The sequence below is a fragment of the Chiloscyllium plagiosum genome, chromosome 42, assembly GCF_004010195.1.
Source record: "Chiloscyllium plagiosum isolate BGI_BamShark_2017 chromosome 42, ASM401019v2, whole genome shotgun sequence".
Taxonomy (NCBI): Eukaryota; Metazoa; Chordata; class Chondrichthyes; order Orectolobiformes; family Hemiscylliidae; genus Chiloscyllium; species Chiloscyllium plagiosum.
In genome coordinates this window covers 7,998,553-8,010,698 of record NC_057751.1, presented here as the reverse complement: position 1 = coordinate 8,010,698, position 12,146 = coordinate 7,998,553, and the positions used below count along the sequence as shown (strand labels likewise).

At 42.6% G+C, this 12,146-nt stretch overlaps 1 long non-coding RNA gene across 2 annotated transcripts in view; it reads left to right on the top strand.

The window, feature by feature from the left end:
- LOC122543232 overlaps positions 1 to 12,146 on the top strand; it is a 184,500-nt gene that overhangs the window by 79,096 nt on the left and 93,258 nt on the right. For both annotated transcript variants that reach the window (XR_006309966.1, XR_006309967.1), the window contains exon 3: positions 10,970 to 11,066. This is a non-coding gene — a long non-coding RNA (uncharacterized LOC122543232). The remainder of the gene's footprint in view (positions 1 to 10,969; positions 11,067 to 12,146) is intronic.

The window sequence follows — 12,146 nt, the reverse complement described above, 5'->3', positions numbered from 1 at the left end:
GGCAAAAAAAAAACTATGTTCTTTTCCCTGCTATAATTGTTTGAAGTTGAAGAATAAGTGGACTCTATAAAATGCCAAGATTAATGAAAAGGATGGACTTGCAATCCAGAGTTCTACACAGGCACTAAAAATGTTTAATATTTCCATTTGAAGCTTGAATTGATTGAAGTCTTTTTTAAATTTCAACACTGTTAAAAATGACTGGATTAGTGAACTATGTCAAGCTGAGTAAATGAGTATTGCTAGATAATTCTTTTTTTAATGAGGCAAAATCAAATTTTTGAGTATTTCATTCAGAGTCATCCTCTGTGTTTTATTTTTGGAAACAGTTTTTCTTCACTTCTGAAGGGTTGTGCCAAGCCGGGTAACAGCTCCAGTGTTGAAATATTGCAAGCTGACATGGTGTTTGCTGGAACAGCTGGTCACTGTCCATGTACGAATTAATGAGTTCCAGCAGGCTCTGTTTCCACGTGCGGCATGAATGTGTTGTCCTCCATTCTACATAAGAAGAATCCTGGGAATTTCTGTCCTGAGGCAGCTGACTGCATCCTGCCCATTCATTTCCTGGAAATACAGGACTGAGAATTAGTCATGTACAGCTGCTGAGTGCAAAACGCAATAACACAGGGGATGGGAGCAGAAGTTGATTATAAAACTCATCAAGACTTACCAGACATCATGTCTGATCTTGGACTTGAAATCAACTGCAAGGCCTTTATGTTCCTAAGACAAAAATCTATCTGTATGAGTCATCAGAATATACAGAGGTGGAGCATCAGCAGCCCTTGGAGACGGGTGGAGAATTCCCAAAGATTCATAGCTTTTTGATTGAAGAAATTTCTCTGCATATCAGTCCAAAATAGTTGTCTCCTTTGCCTGAGAGTGGGTCCTTTCTGTTCAGCTTCCCAAGCAATGGAATCAATCTGTCAGTGTGTTCCCTATCGATCTCCGTGGTCATGATGTGGAGGTGCTATTGTACTGGGGTGGACAAAGTTCAAAATCACACAACACCAAATTATAGTCCAACAGGTTTGTTTGGAAGCTTTCAGAGTGCTGCTCCTTCATCAGGTGGCTACAGAACAGGATCAGAAGAGACAGAATTTATAGCAAAACTATTATAGTATCATGGAGCTGTAGTGAGATATTAAACAAATCTAAATTTGTTGAATATATCATTACAGTTCCATGGCACTGTAACCCTCTTGCGATAAATTCTGTCTCTTATGATCATGTTCCATAACCACCTGATGAAGAGGCAGCACCTCGAAAGCCAGTGCTTCCAAATAAACCTGTTGGACTGTAACCTGGTGTTGTGTGATTTTTAACGATCTCCTTGGTGATCTTCAATGAGGTCACTTTTCATTCTTGTAAAGTTCAGATGAGATCGACCCCATCTCATCACAGGATAACCCTGCAATCCCAGGGAGCAACCAAATAAAAGTCTGCTGCCTTAGCTATAAGCATATCCTGCTTTGGAAACGGATGCTACTTGCAGCATTAGATATTGCAGGATTCAAGGTGTTGTCTGCTGAAGGCCTGTGTAACAGTCGCAAGATTTATTTCATGTACTACATTATCTGCACACTGATATGCCATCTGTCTTCCCAATTCTTGCTGTACCTGCAAACTCACTTTCTTGGTTTTTTTCTTAAATTTCTCTGAACATCAGTATTTCCAATTGTCACGTCTTTCGAAAAATGTTCTTCGCTCTTATGGCCATCGTGAATCACCTGAAACTCTGTTATACACCGTCTGCCTTGCTGCCACCCATTCACCTAACCACAGTTTGATGTACAGCTTTTGTGTGCCCTGCTCTCTGCTCATATTTCTACCCATCTTGCTTTCATCAGTGAGCTTAGTGTGGAAAATATCTAGTCGAGACCTGAGCCATGACCCCTTAGGGCTCTCAACTACTTAAAGGCATTCAACTTGAAACTTATGGAGGAAGGTTGAGGGAGCTAGGGCTTTTCTCATTGGAGCAAAGAAGGAATGGTAGGTTGAAAGAATCTTGGGTGATAAAGGATGTGGAGCATCTAATCAAGTGGAAGAAGGTTGAGGAGGCAAGGATCAGACAGGACTCTGGAGGATTACAAGGTAAGAGAAAGTGAGGGCTGGAGATCAGAGCTGAAAATGTGTTGCTGGAAAAGCGCAGCAGGTCAGGCAGCATCCAAGGAACAGGAGAATCGACGTTACGGGCATAAGCCCTTCTTCCTGAAGAAGGACTTATGCCCGAAAGGTCGATTCTCCTGTTCCTTGGATGCTGCCTGACCTGCTGCGCTTTTCCAGCAGGATTACAAGGTTGCCAGGAAGGAACTGAAGAATGGACTTAGGAGAGCTAGAAGAGGGCATGAAAAACCTTTAGTGGGTAGGATTAAGGAAAACCCCAAGGCATTCTACTCTTATCTGCGGAACAAGAGGATGGCCAGAGTGAGGGCCAGGGATAATGGAGGGAACTTGCGCCTGGAGTCCAAGGAAGTGAGGGAGGTCCTTAATGAATACTGCTGAGACGGGCCTTGAAGTTTATGAGGACAGTGTGAAGTAGACTGATAGGTTTGAACAAGTTGATGTTAAGAAAGAGGATGTGCTGAAAATTTTGAAAATCATTGGGACAGATAAATCCCCTGGGCCAGACGGGACATACCGTAGGTTACTACAGGAATCAAGTGTAAACATTGTTGTGCATATGGCAATGATCTTTGCGCCCTCATTGTCCACTGAAGTAGTATCAGATGATTGGAGGGTGGCAAATGTTATTCCCTTGTTCAAGAAAGAGGATAGGGATAATCCTGGAAATTAAAGACTAGTCGGTCTCACATCTGTGGGGGTAAAGTATTGGAGAGGATTCTGAGAGACAGGATTTATGATTGCTTGGAAAACCATAGCTTGATTAGACATCATTAGCATGGTTATGAGAGGAGCAGGTCATGCCTCACAAACCTTATTGAGTTCTTTGAAAATGTGACAAAATACATTGATGAAGGTAGAGTAGTGGATATAATGTATATGGATTTCAGCAAGGCATTTGATAAGGTTCTACATGGTAGGCTCATTCAGAAAGTAAGGATGCATGGGATACAGGGAAATCTGGCTGTCTGGATACAGAATTGGCTGGCCCATAGAAGACAGAGGGTGGTGGTAGATGGAATGATTCAGCCTGGAGCTCAGTGACCAGTGGTATTTCGCAGGGATCAGTTCTGGGACCTCTGCTCTTTGTGATTTTTGTAAATGACTTGGATGTGGAAGGGCAAGGATGGATTAGTAAGTTTGCAGATGACATGAAGGTTGGTGGAGTTCTGGATAGTGTGGAGGGCTGTTGTCGGTTGCAACAGGACATTGACAGAAGTGGGCTGATAAGTGGCAGATGGATTTGCTTGAATGTGCAACTATCTTCTCAGTGTACTTTAAATTCTGCCTTTGGAAATCATTCCAGTGTTTTCCATGGGTTTCTTTGGGCTATAGAGTCTATTTACCTCTTTCCCTTTCATCTTGAATAGCAAAGTTAGATTTGTTACGTTTCAATGCACTTGAATCATTCCAGGATCTGGGGACTTTTAGACAAAACAAGTGAACATGTCACTTCATTGTTTACAACCATCTGAGAGAACAGTGAGGTATAGGTGTCTCGGGACTTTTAGGATTTTGCACCATTCAGTTTCTTCTCTCTGCTGATATTAACTACCTTCATTTTTTTTCTGTCATTTAAGTTCCTGGGATATTCTACATTTCTATTCTGCAACATTTTCATTTATTAAGGAGACGCACAAAATACTTGTTCATTTCTCACTATTGTTGAGAATTGATCCTTTCTCCTCTTCGAAGAGACTAATGTTCAATTTAGCTACTTGCTTACTTTTAATGTGCTTCTAAAACCTCCTCCAATCTGTTTATGCATTTCTTCCTCATGCTGACCCAATCGTCTATTTACTCGAACACCCTCAAACGCTTATCCTATCAATAAGTTGACTTTGTTCCAGTTAAAAATTCTTACTGGTGATTGGAATATGTCATTGGACTAAGTTGAGTAAGGGGCAGATTGCCAAGACTGATTTACCCTCCAGGAATGAATTTTGCTGTGCTCTGCTACAAGGGAAGTGGAGCTGAGCGAGTTGGAAGGGCCAGATAGCCTACTCCTGCTCCAAGTTCTTATGTTCTAAAGAAGGTGGTTAATTGATGAGTACGTGGGAAATTTTTATGGTTTATTGTCTTTTCGGAGCTCAAAACGGTAAATTTTTAGTGAGGCTAGGAAAGTATAAAAGGCGCGGATCACGAGCTGCAGTGTGTCAGCACAGTTTGTTGGGGCCAAGGACCTGTTCCTGGACCGTTCTTTGTTCTTCTTTGTCATGTCAGAAGGTGGTAACAAAACGAAAGAACTGCGGATGCTGTAAATCAGAAACTAAAACAGAAATTGCTGGAAGAGCTCAGCAGGTCTGGTGGCATCTGTGGAGAGAAATCAGAGTTAACGTTTTGGGTCGAGTGACCCTTCATTGGGGTTCTGAAGAAGGTCCCATGACCCGAAGCATTAACTCTGATTTCTCTCCGCAGTAGCTGTCCGGACCTACTGAGCCTTTCCAGCAGTTTCTGTTTTTGAACGTGATGTGAATGCAGGGAAATGCAGCTGATTGTAAACCTGAGCTCTTCTGTTTGTGTCTCGGTCTCCATTCTTTTGTGTTTCTCTATTTCCCTGCATCTGACGAGCCTCAGACCCCACTACAGTCCAACAGCTATGTGAAAGAGAGTGGCGTGTTATGGACCAGGCCAGACCCCCTCAAAACATTTCAAGAAGGTAGCCCAGACCCTAACTTTTCTAGTTGTTTTGAGCAAGTGTAGAGTGGATATTCCAGGAGCAATGTAGCTAGTCAAAATGGCAGTTTCCTTCCCTGAAGGACATGAGTGAACCAGGTCGTTTTTTGTGACAATGGTTTCAGGGTCACCATTAGACTCATCATTCCAGATTTCAAAAATAACATTGGTGTAACCAAAACATTACCTGTGTCTCTGGGATGAACAGTCTGGTGATAATACCACTAGGTCATCACCTCCCCCATTGGGGGTGGCCATGAGTGTGAGGACTGAAGGCTGTGTTGTCAATCTGTTGCCAGTGTTAAGCATGTCTCCTGAGGAGTCGAGTGGAACCTAGAGGCGAAGGGAAAAGTCCAGTTATAATCCACGTCCGTACGAATGACGTTGATCAGAGGAAAAAGGAGGTTCCGCTGAAAAGTATTGAAGTAAAAGACAGAAGAGCCACGGACAAACTGGCAGAGACTGCATTAAGTGAAGGAGCTAGATACGTGGCTGAAAGATTGGTATAGGAAGAAAAGGTTTCAGTTCATGTGATATTGGCACTACCTCTGGGGCAGAAGGGAGCTGCTTTCACTTGAACCATTTCGCATCAGTGTCCGAGCGAATTGAAAGCTGGGGAGAGGGTTTTCAACTAATTAGAAAGGTTGGGAAAGAGGGTGTGGAAGTGAGGAAACAAAGGCTTACAAACAAAGAAGGTACGGTAGCAATGTAGAGCAGCTAATTCAGAATGATTCCCGGACAGGGACCTGGAAGAATGGAATATGCAAACATAGAAAACAAGAGCAAATAGTGTCATAGAGTCATAGGGATGCACAGCACAATGACAGACCCTTTGATCCAACTCGCCCATGCCGACCAGATATCCTAATCTAACCTAATCCCATTTGCCGGCACTTGGCCCATATCCCTCTAAACTCTTGCTATTCATATACCCATCCAAATGCCTTTTAAATGTTGCAATTGTACCAGCCTCCATCACTTCCTCTGGCAGCTCACTCCATACATGTACCACCCTCTGAGTGAAAAGGTTGCCCCTTAGGTTCCTTTTAAATCTTTCCCCTCTCACCCTAAACCTATGCCCTCTAGTTCTGGACTCCCCGACCCCAGGGAAAAGACCTTGTCTATATACCATATCCATGCCCCTCATGACTTTATCAACTTCTCTAACGTCACCCCTCAGCCTCTGAAACTCCAGGGAAAGCAGCCACAGCATATTCAGTCTCTCCCTATAGCTCAAACCCTGCTGTGGTTCTGTTCGCCGAGCTGGAAGTTTTTGTTGCAAACGTTTCGTCCCCTGGCTAGGCGACATCCTGCGAAGCGCTTCTTTGATGTTTCCTCCGGTGTTTATAGTGGTCTGTCCCTGCCGCTTCCAGTTGTCAGTTTCAGCTGTCCGCTGTAGTGGTTGGTATATTGGGTCCAGGTCGATGTGTTTGTTGATGTGTAGCTCAAACCCTACAACCCTGACAACATCCTTGTAAATCTTTTCTGAACCTTTTCAAGTTTCACAAGATTGTTCCAAAAGGGAGGAGACATACTATTCCAAAAGTGGCTGAACCAATGTCCTGTACAGCTTCTACACACAATGCTCTCACCAATAAAGGAAAGCATACTAAATGCCTCTTTCACTCTCCTGTCTACCTGAAACTCCACTTTGAAGGAACTATGAATCTGCATTCCAAGGTCTCTTTGTTCTGCAATAATCCCCAGAACCTTACCATTAAATGTATAAGTCCTGCCCTTTTCAAAATGCGGCATCTCACATTTATCAAAATTAAACTCTATCTGCCACTTCTCAGCCCATTGGCCCATCTGACCAAGATCCCATTGTACTCTGAGGTAACCTTCTCCGCTGTCCATGACACCTCCAATGTTGGTGTCATCTGCAAACTTACAAACTATACCTCCTATGTTCACATCTAAATCATTTATATAAATGACAAAAAGCAGTGGACTGAGGACTGATCTTTGTGACACACCCGTCTGAAGATCTACCCTCCACCACCACCCTTTGAGCTGGCTCTGTATCCAAATGGCTAGTTAAATTGGTAAAAGGGGAAAACTTTATGTCTCTGCACAATTCACACAGTATTAGGAACCAAATAAATATATGAACCGCACAACTAGAAGTTAATGGATGATCTTATAACCATTGTGGAGGCAAACATTTAAGGAGATCAAATCTGGGACTTTAATAACGAACGGTGTTTGGCTTGTGGGAAGGACAGGGAAGAAGGAAAGGGCAGTGGGGTAGCTTTGTCAGTACAAGGTAGAATTAGTACGATAGCAAGGAATAATCTTGAATCAAAAGGTGGAGAATCTATATGGGTGGAGGAAAGAGATAACAGAAGACACTCTTGGGATGGGCCTGTCAGTCTCAGTACTACAGCTACACTGCAGGACGGAGAACTCATGTGAAGAAAATGAAGGTGTGTCAAAAACAGGCAGGATATTATTCATGGGTTTCTTTAATCTTGGTGCAGTTTGGGAAAATCCCAGAGCTAGCCGCAAAGAAGAATTCACCGAAAGTATTGAGGACAGTAACTGACAACAGTGCAATTTTAAATTCATTGGACGTGGACGTCACTACCTGGGCCTGCATTTATTGCTCCTCCTCCACATCCCTTGAGAAGATGGTGGTGAGCTGCAGTCCATTTGATGCCAGGGAATCACAGCGCCATTCGGAAGAGAGTTCCAGATTTTTCACACTGAAGGAGCAGCGATATATTTCCAAGTCAGTTTGGTGAATGGCTTGAAGGAGAACTTACAGTGACTGATGCTCCCATGTCACTGCTGCCCTTGTACTTTGAGGCAGTAGAGTTTGTGGGTTTGCAAGGTGTTGTCTGGGTTCCTTGATGAACTTATTCAGTTTGTATTGTAGATGGTATACAGACTAAGACTGAACATCGGTGCGGTGGATCCAACCAGAGATCGGATTATTTTGAATTTGGTAATCTGTACTGAGGCAAGTTTTACAAATGATTTCAGAGTGAAAGGAAGCAATGGCCATTACAAGTTAGCATTCAGTTTAAGAGTGAGAAATTAGAGTCGGAAACAACTATGCTGAACTTTAGTAAGAATAATTGTCGACATTGTGGACAGAGTTGACTGGGAAGGGAATTACGCAGCAAAGATGGTTCAAGGACGATGGCAGATGTTTAAGGAAGTAACTGATCTTAAATCCAATAATTGCTGGAAGAGAAATTTTCAAAAAATCCTTTTCTGATTGCTATCTATATACATTATACAGGATAGTCTTCTCAACAGTTCATTGGAAAGAATAAACAGTAACCATCTAATATGAGATGGTTCCTTCTTACTTAACTTCATTGGGTTGAACAATCCTAAGCTGCCAAATAAAAACCAAAGATGCTGAAGAAGCTCAGCAGGTCTCACAGCAAATGTGGAGAAAGAAAGAGCGTTCGTGTCTTGAGTTTGATATGATTCTTCTTAGAACTGATGTAACCAAATGGCTAATCCAACATGTAACTCTCCTCCTGACTCCCCAAAGCCTGTCCATCATGTACAAGGCACAAGTCAGGAGTGTGATGGACTACTCCCCAGTTGCCTGGATGGGCGCAGTTCCAACAACACGAAAGAAGTTTGACACTATCCAGAACCAAGCAACCCACGCTTGATTGGCACGACATCCACAAGCATCCACTCCCTCCACCACTGACGGTCAGTAGCAGCGGTGTGTACTATCTCTAAGACGCACTGCAGCAATTCGCCAAAGATCCTCAGACAGCACTTTCCAAACCCACAACTACTTTCACCTAAAAGGACAAGGGCAGCAGATACAAAGGAACACCCCCTCTGCCAGTTCCCCTCCCAGCCACTCACCATCCTCATTTAGAAATATATCGCCGTTTCTTCACTGTCACTGGGTCAAAATTCTGGAATTCCCTTCCCTCAGCACATTGTGGATCAATCCACAGCACATGGACTGCATTGGTTCAAGAGGACAGCTCGCTACCACTTTCTCAAGGATAAGTAGGGAAGGGCAATTAATGCTAGCCAGCCAGTGATACCCACATCCCATCAATGAATCAAAACATTTGACAGAGCGTAGTTTTGCTGTGCATTTCAGAATCTTTGTGTTGCATGTAGATAGCTTGGTTGATTCGATTTTATCTTTTTCTTTATGCATTAAACCTTGTTTAAACTAGAGTTGTCACAATTTGCAGATAAGTTTCAGTGAAAGATGACCTTGTTAAGTGAAAAGAAGGTGTCATCTACCAAATCAGAGTTCTAATCTGACTCGTAATAACATCAGCTGGGATCGTATCAGAGGGAAGAAAATGATCTTCCGAAAGTTTGTGTTTGGATCTGCAACCTTTGACCTTTTATACAGATCTCATGCAGGATTTCTGCAGTCAGTAGCTGCCTTGTCTTACAATGTCAAACATGGCTCAGTTGGTTCCACATTTAGTTCTCACTCAGAAGTTAACAAATCCCGCTTCAGGGAGTCGAACTGCTGATCTGTTCATTGATGCATCGCAGCGTGTTGGAGCTTGCTGTGTGCGGTCTGGCTGCTGCCGAATTGCTGACCGTCCATTAGCTGTGAAGTGCTATGAGATGTGCACGAGATTGCAGAATCAATGCAGAAACCTTCTTTCACAGTCACTCTTCTGCTCTCTGCACCTGTACTGTGTCTGGTGACAGTGCTGTGGAAATGTGATGGTATCTTGAAGATGCAGGGTGTCATGACAGCTTAGCCAACAAGCCAAGAGTCTGTGAAACCAAAGTAATGCAGCGTGGCCACATTGTGAATGAACAGGAGGAGACTGTGATTCCGAGAAGATAAAAATGATGGGGATTTCAGAGGAGCTGTTTACAGTTAGACATGAATATCTGGCAAACTGCAGTGCTCTGGTCTGTCCAGCAGAGCTCAAATTAAATTTAACCCTTTGCAATCAATTGGAGGTGAAACAGAATTTAATTGGACAAAGGCTATGAAGGGCCCAGCTTCAGAATTGGGTGCTGAGCCCATGTGGTAATGTGGACACGACTTAAATGTTTATGCATGAGACCTCTAAGCCCTTGTCCTTTTGAATCCTTTTTCAATCTCCATGCACTTTCATTCTCTGCTTACAGCTCATGTACTTCACTTCCTGCTAAGTTAACACTTGTCACCACACTTCAAATACTTCATTATCTTTGGGGTCTTTATGGTGTCATGAGGTCATGAAAGACTCTGAAGAAATGCAAGTTCTGCCTTCCTTTCCTTTGTTCTCCTTGTATTTTTCTCAAGCTCCCTCACTGTGGTTGAAGATCTGGCAGGATCTCATTGAATAGCACAACAGGCTCACAGGAGTGAAGAAACCTTTTTTTAAGCTCTCTGCTCTTCTCATTTCTCTTGCTTGTACATTGTCCCTCCTCTTTCGTTCTTCTCTCCCTCTCCAATCCAGCATCACTCTTTCCCTTTCTCCATGCATCAATCACTTAGTCTGTCTCTCTTCTTCATTCCCCTCCTCTGTTGTTCTAGCTCTCAGTCTTCATTTTTCTTCTTTTTTGCATTCATCTTGACAATTTCTCTGTAATTCAGTGTCTTCCAGCTCTTCTCTTCCTTTTGTTTGGCATCAGTCTTACCACATCTTATGCATTATTTGCTCTTCATTTTTATCCTGCTCTCTTTGTATCTTTCCTCCATTACTTCATTTCTTCTCTTCTCTTGGTTCTCTCTCTCTCTCTACCTCACTTCCTTAGCCCTTTCTGTCATCCCTGTCCTATCTTTTCCATTTCCTCTGTCTAGTGGCTGTTGCCTTTCAGAAAAAAAGTTAGCAATCGTGCATTCAACCAACACCCACTTTGACGATGGAAAAGATAAAGGACATTTATTCATTTGGAGTTGAACCTGAATATCGTATTTGTGCTACGTAGCTAAAAGTTGAAACAAAAAAAGCAGAGCTGTTGTTTTAACACTATGATGACAGCACCAGTGTCTCAAGAGAAGTGGTTCAGAGGAAATCCCATTCTCACCTTCTTTGCTGAGTAAAGATGTGCAATAAATTCTGATTTTGCCATCATCACCTGCATTTTGGGAGCAATTAACCATTGGGTAATTGATTTTTCTTTGTAAACACTGGGCATTTGAGAGTTTGCATTATCTTTTTGTTGAACCATGATGCCCTATGAATGTCTTTCTCACAAGTTGACTTCTCTCTTTCAGCGTCACAGATGTTTTTTTCATTTAGAAGCTTGGACAGACAGTCAGAGACATCGGATTTGTGTCAGCCTGGCTGAAGAGGGACTGGACAAAAGGCAAGGTCAGTCAAGAGTTGGTGATAGTTCATTCAAGCCTGTGTTGCAATTATCTGTTGTGTGAAACACCAAAAATTATTTCAAAGCCAAGAGGCAGTGAGTGAGTAGAAGGGTTTATGACAATAAAAGGACTGTGTGCAACAATACCCATGGAACTGATTCAAAAGGTAAACATGTGATGGATTCTGGCACTCTGGTGTACTTACATATTCTAAACTCGCTGGGAGCTGCCAGCAACACTGTGAAGCAACAGAGGTGGAAGCTGTTAAGCTGAAAGCAGTAGCTGATCAAGTCAGATAATGAAGGACAGAGGGAAGCTTGAGTTGAGCAGTAATACCTGCTTCGATCCACTGACCTGTTTCTGAGCTGTGACTTCTGTGTACCTCTGTTGTAAGTTTAGATGATAATCCCGAGGTGAGAAGTGCAATTACTTTCCTGCATTCGGTGAGAAGGTGTGAGAGGTGTTTTTCAGAAATGGGGACAGCTCAAAAGTTAGCTTCTCCTATGATGGACTTAAATGCTAGTTGTCTGCAATGCTGGTACAACGTAGGTCAAAGCATCATAAAAATCCATTTTCTCCCTGACTATATTCACAATAGTTGAAGGTGAATCTGCTCAAGACAACTTTTTCAGACCTGCAGTCGTCTATTCAGTTTGTTTACCTGTAATGTGTTTTCCTTTCTGAAGTGACAACAAACCATCTCTGCTCCCCCCCCACTGTTTCCCAAACAGTTCACAAATACAAAAAGGCTTTTTTTCATGTCTGCTATTGGAGTGAACTGCTGCTGACATGGTGTAATAACACAGAAATTCTTCACTAAGTGAAAGATATTGAGTGTGATATGCATGCTTGTTGTTCACATGTACATGATTGGCTGTGTCCATGTATACAAAAGCATGGGCATGAATATAAGGCCCTTGTTCGATAAAAGAGTGAAGATCTATAAATTGTTCTTCAAGATCACTTTTCCTGATTTTACTCCTTTAATAGGTGTTTTGTTTTGTGCTCCCAAATGTTTGAGATTGTTATTCCAAGGCTGAATGGAATCTGCATAGCCTCGCATAAAATGACAATGTAGCATGAC